Below are 11,254 nucleotides of genomic sequence, written 5' to 3'. Positions count from 1 at the left end.
TGTTTCCTGATTTTTTTATATTAATGAATTAGCCGCATCATGACAGTCATTACAAGTATAAGAAGACTTGATATGGGTAAAAATTTTCAGAATATCATTAATCATTTCTATTAATGTCTAATAGACATAGTTAAAAAGATCTTTGGGAATTAGTTTGATGACTTTGTCACAGAACAGTTAATTAACAAAATCAAGTCAATATATCACACGATAGTGACTGGGACCCAGGTAAGTCTGCCTGGCACAGTCTGCAATGTGTCGGCTCTTGACTTCATGTAAGAAAGAATTCATGACACAAGTCCAGGTGGTTTTGAGAGTACATCTATTAAAGCCAGGGACAGTGATACAAAGGAAAGTCTTAAGACAGAAGAGGCAAGATCACAGCAACAGGAGTGAGCCAGGTTGGGCTGTGTGGGCTCAGGAAAGGAAGCAAAAGGAGAGCCTTTAGAGATAGGTTCAGGGGGTTAGTCTGGGATGAGCTACTGCTGCCCCTGCTCCCCTGCTCCCCTGGTTGTAAGTCTCATGGGGACCCTTGGAGTTGAGGAGAAAGAAAGTAAAAGTACACACCCAAGCAAATGAGAAGCACAGGCCTGCTCCAAGGAGAGTGTGCACTTGGTCCTTTGTCTTGAGGGTTCTTATCTGTTTTTTTAAAGGCAGGAGCTTTAGGGGAGGGTCTTAGCAGAATATTCAATAGCTTTCCAGGTGTGTTCTTTTCTATGCTGGTGCATCAAAATGAGCATAGAGGGAAGTTTGGGATCATTCTCTCCTCAGCTTCACTGCTTTACTTTTATCTTGGGTCTGTCTGGCTCTAATTAGGTTTTTGTTATTTATTTCCCTGACTTCATCCGTTACTAATGGCACTAACTGGGTCTCTGTTATTTCTCTCCTTGATGAAAATGATTTAAGTTCCTCATTCCCTGGTTGGGGAGGAGAGGTGTAAGCCATCTTCTCCTAAGTGTCCTTGGTTAGGGAAGATAAGATCTTGCTATTTATTAGCAGGTTGTTAATTGCTCAGTCTTGTTTAATTATCTTGTCTCAGTTTCCCTCATCCCACTTGCCAAGGAATTTTCAAAGCTTCTTACTATCCTGCCTCAATTACAATGAAAGTTACCTTTAAGACACAGACAGATCCTATTTTGAGCATACTCCAAGAGTTTAAAAGTTGTACAACTCATCCATCAATTATTTTTTTTTAAATAATTGCTTTATTTGAGATACTTACATCCAAATTACTTTTTTATGTGTTTTAAAAAGTCCTAACGAGCATCCAAGAAGAAAACATATACAGCTTCCACAGGAATAAGACAAAAAATGGGGTTGATGATTGCCCCAAATGATACTTCCTAAAAGAAAAAAATGTAATATTTAACATTTCTTCTTTTGAGGCAAGGTAAGTGAACTGCACACATCAAAGATAAAATTTTCTTACTTTACAAGGAGGAAGGGCTGTGATCCTGTCCTGTTTTGATGCATATGAAATACAAAATACAAAATGCACTCTTCTGATCATGATGAGGGGGGAAAAATCATTCTTCAACATTTCAATTCTCACGCAATGAAATCCAAAGGTCTGTTGAATCCACCTTTGCGATTCATGTACTGCCTGTACTTCCTCTTCTGAGACACATTTATGGCATAGGCATTTACAGAACCATCCAACTTTTTTCCTTTTGTTGAGTCAAAGGAGGCAAATCCCATTATCTTCATCATTTCTATTTCTTCTTCTGTTTTTCCCTCTAAGTCTTCCTCAGTTATCTGACGTTCTTTGCTCTTTGTTTCTTTCTTTTCCTCATCTTTCTTTCAGTCGAGAAAGAGAAGGAGATGTGGATCTATGTCGTCTTGGGGATCTGGAGCGTCTTCTGTGCGGGGATCGAGAGCGGCTCCTTCTCCGATCTCTCTCCCTGGACCGAGACCTTTCCCGGCGCCTGCGTTCTCTCTCCCGCGAAGTGGACCGGGACCGCCTGCGTTCTTGAGCATTAAGACACAGGCAGTATCACATGCTGAGTGCTGTGGAATGTGCCATTATTGCTCACATCAGTTTTTAAAGCTAGGTAATATTACCCCCAATGTCTAATTATGGGAATTCGGACTCGGAACGGTTGGATGGCTTACACACGGTCACCCAGAAATTAAATGAAAAAACCGTGGTCTGATTCTAAATTACCAGGTACAAGAATAACAAAAGTTACTATTGGAGGCTGATAAAGAGCGAAACGCCAATTTAGAAGGGGAAAAAACCCTGCTTCGGAACCGAAGGGCCGAGGTCTTCGTTCCCCCATCCACACAGACACCCGCTTGTCTCCTTCTCAGGAGTAAAGGGCCTCATCAATTATTTTTTTAAATGTTATGTAAAAAATGTGATGTGAAAATATGTGTAATAATTTTAGGCCCTATATATTATTATATTCCAGTAATCCCTTCAGATAATTTTTTCTGAAAAATGTAGGAGCTAAAGGGCTACATTAGAAATATCTCTGGTGTGAAATGTTGAAAGACATGGAACTATAAGCTTTAGGACAATATTTGCAAAAGGTAAATGAATCCTCCATCAAGAGGACAATAGACGTTTTCTCACCTCCTTCCTCTCTTCCTGTAGTGAAAAAATATGTCTTGGAACTAGGGAATTGTATATGGTAGAAAGATTTCAGAAACCTTCGTAGGATTTGTATGGGTTTCTGGACAAGAAGAAAACAGCAGGAAGCAGTCTTTGGATACATGTTAGCTTTTACCTCTGTAGCTGACATCAGAAATAGACTCCTTTATCCTTTCCAATATCTTTCCAGTTACTTTCTTTTACTGTAGAAAGCTGAGCAATTATAGATGGAATAATGGAAGTTACTGGTTTTTCTTTTCTGAGAAAGTTGTTGAATGGACAGTTTTATTATCTGGGAGTTGTTGCTGGCCCTTTGCAAGCTCTCTTTATAGATAGACATACTTGGTACCACCAGAATGTTATGGGTATTGATCCTGGTAGTTTTAAATCTAGGGTATGACAGAGATTCATAGGTCTGAACCAACTGGTCAGAGCAGAGCAGACTTTCATGTATGAAGGACAACGTCCCTGTTATTGCCCTGTTCTTCAGTGAATAGGCATTATAAAGCAAAAGTTGTGTGTGTGTGTGTGTGTGTGTGTGTGTGTTCTAGAACAGGGATACTGAGTAAAAGACTCCTATAAGGAAAGTAGAGGAAAATTATATGGAATAAACTACAACCATTTAGCTAAAATAGCAATGCCTGGTTGAGTATCTTTGATAATATTATAAAATAGGATTAATGTGCAAAATTAGTATGTGAAACATTATATCTGTTTAACTCAACTAAGAGAAATGTTTTTGAGTATTTATAGTTCCAATATTGATATTATGTACTATGTTTCTTAATGTGAAAGTGGTGATATAAGCCTAAATAATTTATTATCCCTACTTTCTTACCAATTTTTATGATATTTACAAAACAAAACAAAACTGGCCCTATGGGGAAAATCCATGGCATTTGAAAAGTTTTTCACACAAAAAATGCAAATATATGGATTCATTCCTAGATATTTTTGTGTATGTTTTTTCTTATAATTTCTTCTAAAATACAAAGTCAGACAATTTAGAAAGTGTTAGAGTATGGAATTTTAAGCTTGAATATTTAGAAAACATATGGATTAGTGTTTGGAGGGACATGCAAAAAGTGAATAAAAGTTTGGCAGATGGAGCTGTAATAAGTCACTAGAGGTTGGAAACCAGGAACTGTAGCAGAAGCTATTGATATAGTTTTGTGAATTACTCCAGAAGCCCTTAGCAGTTCAGAAGTAAAAGGAGAAAGCAGATGGTAGAGTTTAAGTTGGTTCAGAATCAGTAAGGCAGGAAAGACAAAGAGACACAATGATTTAAAAAAATAGACAGTGATCCTGGAAAAGCTGAAAACAAGGTTTTCTCTAACTACATTCCTTCCAAGAAGAAACATTTACTGCATAAATCCACTTCTGCTCCGATATCTGGCAAACCCAAATATAATATCAGATTCAATGAACAAAATTTGTCTGGAGATAACTTCTCTAAAAGCTGTTTTTCTAAATTTTGTGAATATGAGGCCAGCTCTCAGATAGTCTTGCAGATTTTGGTTATCTTTTTGGACTTTTTTAAAAAAAGAAAACTTGGAAGGCTTACTGTTGAACTAATTTAACTTTCACTGTCTTGACGACACTATTCTAGAAAAAGCAGCCCAGACTGCAGTGTTGAGGCAATTTCATTTTCCCAGGGGATCAAGTTGAGGTGCCAGAGGCTGAGACCAAGCAGTTAGAACTGCAGAGGATTGATGCTGGTTTTCAATGTCTCTGGGCTTTAGTTCAAGATGAACACATTTGGATTTGTACTTTAATTCTTTTGGGTTCCAAATAAAACATTATAATTCTTTTTGAATTTAATAAAATAAATGTGTATTTCTTTGAATTCTAAGTTACGAAGTATTTCATTACTTCTGGGAGATTTAGAAAATGAAAGTCCTTATTCTTTTTTAAAAATAGTTTTATTGATGTTTAGAGAAAGAGGAAGGGAGACAAAATGCGAAACATCAATGTGAGAGCAAGACATCAATTGGCTGCCTCCTGTATGCCCCCTACCAGGGACTGAGCTCCCAACCCAGGCATGTGTCCTGACTGCAAATTGAACCAGTAACCTTTCTGTGCATGGCACAGTGTTTAACCAAATGAGGCACTCCCACTGGGTTTCAGGAACTGATTTTTATGATAATGGCTCAACCTGGCCATTTGATGCCAGTAGGTAGGACGTACATTCTAACTTCAAAACCATGTGTGGTACAGCTCATGATTACCAATTACCTGGAGAGATTATTTTTTTTCAATCTAGAGACTACGTAGAAACACTCTCTAGTCTTTCTTTGCTGGTAGGTAGGTCCATTTGCATTGTTTATTCTTTTATAAGCCCACCCTTTATGGAGCCCTTCAAGTATTTTTGTCTTACAACTTGCATCTCTCATGAGCTCAAGTCAGTGGAGGCGTTAAAGCACTGACCCTTTGGTTACTAGATCAGTCCTTTGTCCCATCCCAGAGTAGCCAATATCCTCCCTCAACTATATGCTGACCAAACTGTTATTTTGTTCCTCTATATTTCTGACACCAAGGGTTTTAATCTAGTTACTTTTTATTTAAAGCTATGTATTTAAAGAAATGTTAAAATTGTATGTGACATTTCTAGAGATTTGCAGTGGGAATAATTTCTGGCTGTCTATTAACAGGTTCCTGGAACCATAAGTTTTTATTAGGTAATTTTAAATATTCAATCTTTTTTTTCTTCTAGTTTTTCTACATTAATTAGTCTAATCAAGTTTGCTAGTTTCTGAGATAATTATGGTAATATATGCTTTACAAGAAATATTCTCTTTTAGATTTCCAAATTTCTTGTTATAATATGTAACACAATATTACATATTGAGACATGTTAAGGTTTTTGAGGGACTACCACATTCTAGGCACTATTCCATGCACCAGGGATATCACGATAAACAAAATTGGCGTTTTCTTTGTCCTCATTAAGTTTAAATTCTAATGGGGGATTTTTAACATGATCAAATAAATAAATATTTCATGGACTGTAAAAATCCTTAGGCTACATTCTATTTTTACACAAAGGATGTGCAAAAATAATATTGCTTTAAAAAAGACAAAATTATTTTACAAACAATATATTGAAGTAGAAAGAAAAAAGCTGAGCAAGGAGTACATCTATGAAATCAGGGACCAAACAGTATTTTATTAATCTGCTGCCTTTGATATGACATTATTGTTGTTTATGATGACAATGATTTGGTAATGTTCTTCTCATGATTGTTGCCTTGTGCTATTACATTGCTGTCACAGTTTGAGGAAATTCAAGAAAGGAAGAAAGGGAGAAATGTGAAGCCATTAACTTATCTCTTGCTTCTGCCTCTGTCTTTTGTAGGCAAAATATTCTTTCCAGAGGCCTTCCATAAGACATGCGCTTTTGTCCTATTGTCCAGAACTCTCATGTAATCAGTTCTGACTCAAAGGAGGCATGAATTCTAAACCTCAGGCAAAAAGAACAGAATTATAAAAAATGGCTTAAAACATGCATTGGCAAACTTCTTAAGTAAAGGGCCAGAGAGTTGTATTTTAGGCATTAAGAGTCGAATAGTCTCTGTTGCAACTACTCAGCTGTGCTAGAGCATGGCTGCTGTCCAACAAAGTTGACTTACAAGAATAGGCAGTGGGCCAGGTCTGGCCCATAGGCTTTGCAGGTTTGAACTGATTGTGGTTCGTTCCCCGAGGCAGAACAAATTTTTGCTCCAAAAAAGAAGGAAGAAAAGAGCAAGGGTTCTTTTCTGCCAAATAAGAGCAGAGTGTCGAGGGGAATGATCACAAGTACTAAATTTAAATTTATTTATTTTCAGTTTTGATTCCTTTATGACAAAAGCATTAAAAACTATTTTTTTAAAATTTTCTCATTGTAATAAATGATTTTTCTATGAAACTACTTTTTAGAGCTAACCAGATATTTTAATTTTCTAGTATTATTTTAATTTATTTAGTCTCAGTTATTTAAGAATGGCCTCTTGGCCATGGCTGGTAAATCTGTTGGTTGGAGCATCCTCCTGTGCACCGAAGGGTCACTGGTCCCATTCCCAGTCAGAGCAAGTACCCAGGTTGCAGGCCTGAGCCCCGGGCAGGGCTCTTGCAGGAGGCAGCCAATTGATATTTCTCCCTTGCATCAATGTTTCTCTCTCTAAAAATCAATAAAAACATATCCTTGGATGAGGATTTAATAAAAAGAATGGATTCTTCATTTCTAAATAGTAAAATTCTTTGTTCCGCATCTTTTTATTTCAAAATGGAACTTGTAAGGATTAGATAATGTATTGAAAAGGTTAGTTCTGAAAATGTTTTAAAGATTTTATTGCAAACAAGTACATGCAATATTTACATTATTTGTAAATTTTCCATAAACATGCACTACAGAAAAGTTATATATTTTTATGCTTCTATAAGTATACATAAAATTATGTGTGTGTGTGTTCTATTACATTCTAAATTTTCTTATTAACATAGAAATTGTTCAAAATGAACTTCAGTTGTATGATATTTATACAAAGCATTCTAAAATAAAGTGACAAGGTTTGATGTAATGAGCATATGTATATGTGTATTAGGTGTTTCACTGGCACTCAATTCCATCAATGCCTTCCTCCCCTGCTATGGCAGTGGCTAGAAAGGTTAAAACACATTTTCTTGTCTCTTTTGTAGCTACGAATAGCTACTACTGTGACTATAACACAACTGCATGGAATTTGGAGGTGAGGCAAGTGTCATTCTCATGCATTCTTGCGTTATATAATTTGTACAATGATATAAAAACGCCATTACATAATAAAGCTTTTAATCCTGATTAGTTCTTTATCTATTGTTTTCCTTTCACTTGTGTTTTCCTGACCTCTTTTTTCTCCTATGTATCTATCATAGTTCAATGTAGAAGACCACTGTTGGTAATTGAAAGGAACTTGGTGATTAAACATGAGTGAAAGGGTAAGTGAGGGAAAGTTAAGGATTACCACTAGACTATTGTTTCTAAGTTACCTGACCCAAGTGGCCATCTGGAACATAGGAAACTGATTTTCCTTCTGCTTTCACAACTATTCATGCTCTGGTATTCAGACTCTGGAATTAGTGCCCAGTAACAAAACAAAAAAACAAAACAAAAACAAAACCTCATAGCTATTAAAATTTGTTTGCCAGAAATCACATCTGCAAGGAGATGGCACTTACCTCACTTCTAAATTCTGTGCTATTGCACCTCATCCACAGAAGTTGTGTGACATCAGAACTCTGCTAGGAACTGCAAGAGAGGAAGGGAAATGTGTTTTGCCCTTTCCAGTCACTGCTGTACCAGGAGAGAATGAATGAATCGGATGGTGTTGAGCCAAAGAAGCAATACCCAATGCTCATGCTACTTATAGCCAACATATTTTTATCACATCATTTAAGATGTTATATGTAAATGTTAGAAGTGAAGTTATTTTTTTTTGTCCACTGTGACAATATCTTTTTTAGTGGAAACATTAGTAGCTTTTTATTTTATGGAACAATATGGTAAATTGACAATATTTCTTCCATGTTATATTATGAATAAGATGAGTTGAATGAATATGTTATTTTCTTCTTCCTGTTGCCTTGTTATTGGTGATATACACTGAGTGGCCAGATTATAATGACCACCTGACATTTGTAGGCAAATTAGCTATAATTTTTCACTGAAGTTGCCAGAGGGCCAGATCATTATAAACGTCTGAATAGCATAACATACCTAAGTATCGTTGCTGATCAAGTTCATCCTATCATGTTGAAGGCGTATCCAATGGAGATGGCTTCTTCCAACAAGACAATGCGCCATACCATGGTGCTCGTATTGTGCAGAAGTGGTTTCAAGAACATGAGGGAGACTTTACCTTGCTTAGGTGGCCCCCACAATCACCAGATCTCAATCCAATTGAGCATTTGTGGGACGAAGTTAAAAGAGCCATCAGGCAGCTGGCTGCACAACCATCAAATCTCACAGAACTGGACAGTGCTATTCATCAGGCATGGTGTCAGATTCCTCGCATCACCTTTCAACATCTTGTGGAGTCAATGCCAAGAAGAATTGCCACAGTATTGAAGGCAAAAGGTGGCCCAACGAAGTACTGATGGGGTGGTCATAATAATCTGGCCAGTCATAATAATCTGGCCACTCAATGTATTCAAAAATTCTCCTCAATCTGTGATTCCTATTCCTTTAATATGAAAAAAGATACCAACACTGTTATTACCAATATTCTGCATGCTTCCCCTCCCAATAAGTTGTATCCTTATGAACATGATTGTTTTCTCTCACTCATTTCCAGAAGAGACCTTTAGGGAGTTTTAAATTCTCTTTGTTCTTTCATCTTCTACTCTCCCTTACTCTCTTTTACTCCTACCCTTTCTTCTCTCTTTTTCCATCAATGACTTACCACTAAATCAGTGTGCTTCACTGAGATAATGAAGTACTTTTAGCTTCATAATCAGTGTTTAGAACTATTAGGCATTACTAAAGAGTTTACCACTAATTCTACTTTAAGAATCTCACTTGGTTCTTAGTGACCCCTTCTTCAGGAGTGTATTGCTGTCCATTTGGATTTCATAATAGTTAAATAGATTAATAGTACCATTTATTGATCATCATTGCTTTCTTTCCTCTACATACAAATTATAAAGGCAAGTCAAACAAAAATTGTTTAGTATATTGACTCTAGATAAGTACCAAGAATGAGAAATAAGAATATTGTAAATAAGTATATAAATTAGAAATAAAGGAAAGAGGAAGTTGGAAGGAAAAGAAGCATTGATGTAACAGGGGATATCAGGTATTGAGGTCTTGGAATAAATGTTGTTTCCAGTGATATGGAGGTCAATTTATGATTCTGTCACAGGGTTACTGAGGTGGATTAGATATTGAATAATTTGGTTTGTAGGAAATTATCAAGGAAATTATTGGTAAAAGTGTTTTGTAAATTCTAAAATGATATAACATATAAAAAATATTTAATCTCCTTCCCCTTTGTCCTTGTACGCTTTTTTTTCTTTTCCGTTTTCCAGTCCTATTATTATTATTTAATTATTGCATTGCCAGAGCAAGGCAACAATACCAATGTTTAATTATGAGTATTAATATCAGTGTGTTGTCTATTTAATATTTACTAAATATTAAAGGTGTTTTGAAAATAACATAAACATATAGAATACAAAATATAACTGAACTATAAGCTTCAATGTACATTCATTTTGATATAAATTATTAGCAGCAAAATACACAAAATGTAAGTCCCACATAAGTGAAGAATATTTATCAGTTATAACATTAAAAATAAAATAATAGTATGTAAATTTATTATGATGCTTGCATATAAATGTGTCATTTGTGCCATAAGATCTGAAGTATATTTTGAGTAATTTTCCAGCTGCTGATAAAGTTCTTTTTAACTACTCTAGATGAGTCTTGATGAATAATTAGTTATAATGAAATTTCAAATACTGTCCCCTTGACTCCTTCATCTTCAAATAATTTCATTTTTTGCTTGATACTTTTGAGATCTCCAGATTCATTATGGATAGATGGATTTTTCCAAGTAGAATTAATTATATCATTTTTATTACAATCACATTAATTTTTAACTTAAGAAAGTCTTTACCCTAGAGGAAGAATTACTATTTCATTTCTCCCTTTGTTTATTATCTCTTGTTCTTCCTTTTGAAAATTCTGGATTATAAGACAATCTACATTTGTCTGATACACAATTTGAATGTGTTCATCTAAATTGATAAATTTTTATGTTTTATATATTTTGAAAATATTGACATAATGGAATTTTATAATACAAATTGTGGATACTTTATAAATGGCAGCATGTACAGGAACATAGGATTTTTAAAATATTATATTATAATCATTGTATTTGCTATTATGACCATGATTATCCTCTGGTATTTTTAAGTATGTTGATAAACAACAGGGTGAAGGTAATCATAAGTAAGATATACAGAAAAAGGAAAAAGTCATCAAGATTTAAATTTAAAAAAGAATTGTTAAAGTGGCCACAATTGGCATTTTCTAAAACAGACATCGATAATCCCTTTCTGTCTGTCTATCTATCTATCTATCTATCTATCTATTTATCTATCTATCATCATCTATCACTCTATCATCTACCTATATGCTTATCCTATCTAATAAAAGGGTAATATGCAAATTGACCCTAATGGCGTAATGACCTGGAACGACGGGTTGCTATGACGTACACTGACCACCATGGGGCAGACGCTCAATGCAGGAGCAGCCCCCTGGTGGTCAGTGCACTTCGACAGGGGGAGCGCTGCTCAGCCAGAAGCCAGCTCACAGCTGGCCAGCACAGCAGTGGTAGCAGCCTCTCCCACCACCTCCACGGCAGCGCTAAGGATGTCTGACGTGGCTTAGGCCCACTCCCCTAAGCTGTCAGTCGGACATCCCAAGAGGGCTCCCAGGCTGCCAGAGGAATGTCTGACTGCCAGCTTGGGCCCAATCCCCTGTGGAGCAGACCTAAGCTGGCAGGTGGACATCCCTTGAGGGGTCCCGGACTGTGAGAGGGCGTAGGCCGGGCTGAGGGACCCACCCCAAGTGCATGAATTTTCATGCACTGGGCCTCTAGTTTATAATATTTGCATCAAATTTTTCTCAGACTT

The 11,254-nt window shown here is 36.2% G+C and overlaps 1 pseudogene; it reads right to left on the bottom strand.

Moving 5' to 3' along the window:
- Window positions 1-1,223: 1,223 nt before the first annotated feature.
- On the bottom strand, window positions 1,224-1,981 carry LOC102257360 (annotated as a pseudogene).
- Between the last annotated feature and the right edge of the window lie 9,273 nt (window positions 1,982-11,254).

The sequence above is a fragment of the Myotis brandtii genome, unplaced genomic scaffold (genome assembly GCF_000412655.1).
Source record: "Myotis brandtii unplaced genomic scaffold, ASM41265v1 scaffold136, whole genome shotgun sequence".
In the NCBI taxonomy this organism is placed as follows: Eukaryota; Metazoa; Chordata; class Mammalia; order Chiroptera; family Vespertilionidae; genus Myotis; species Myotis brandtii.
Note: the sequence above shows the minus strand (reverse complement) of the source record. Positions and strands in the feature narration are given on the sequence as shown.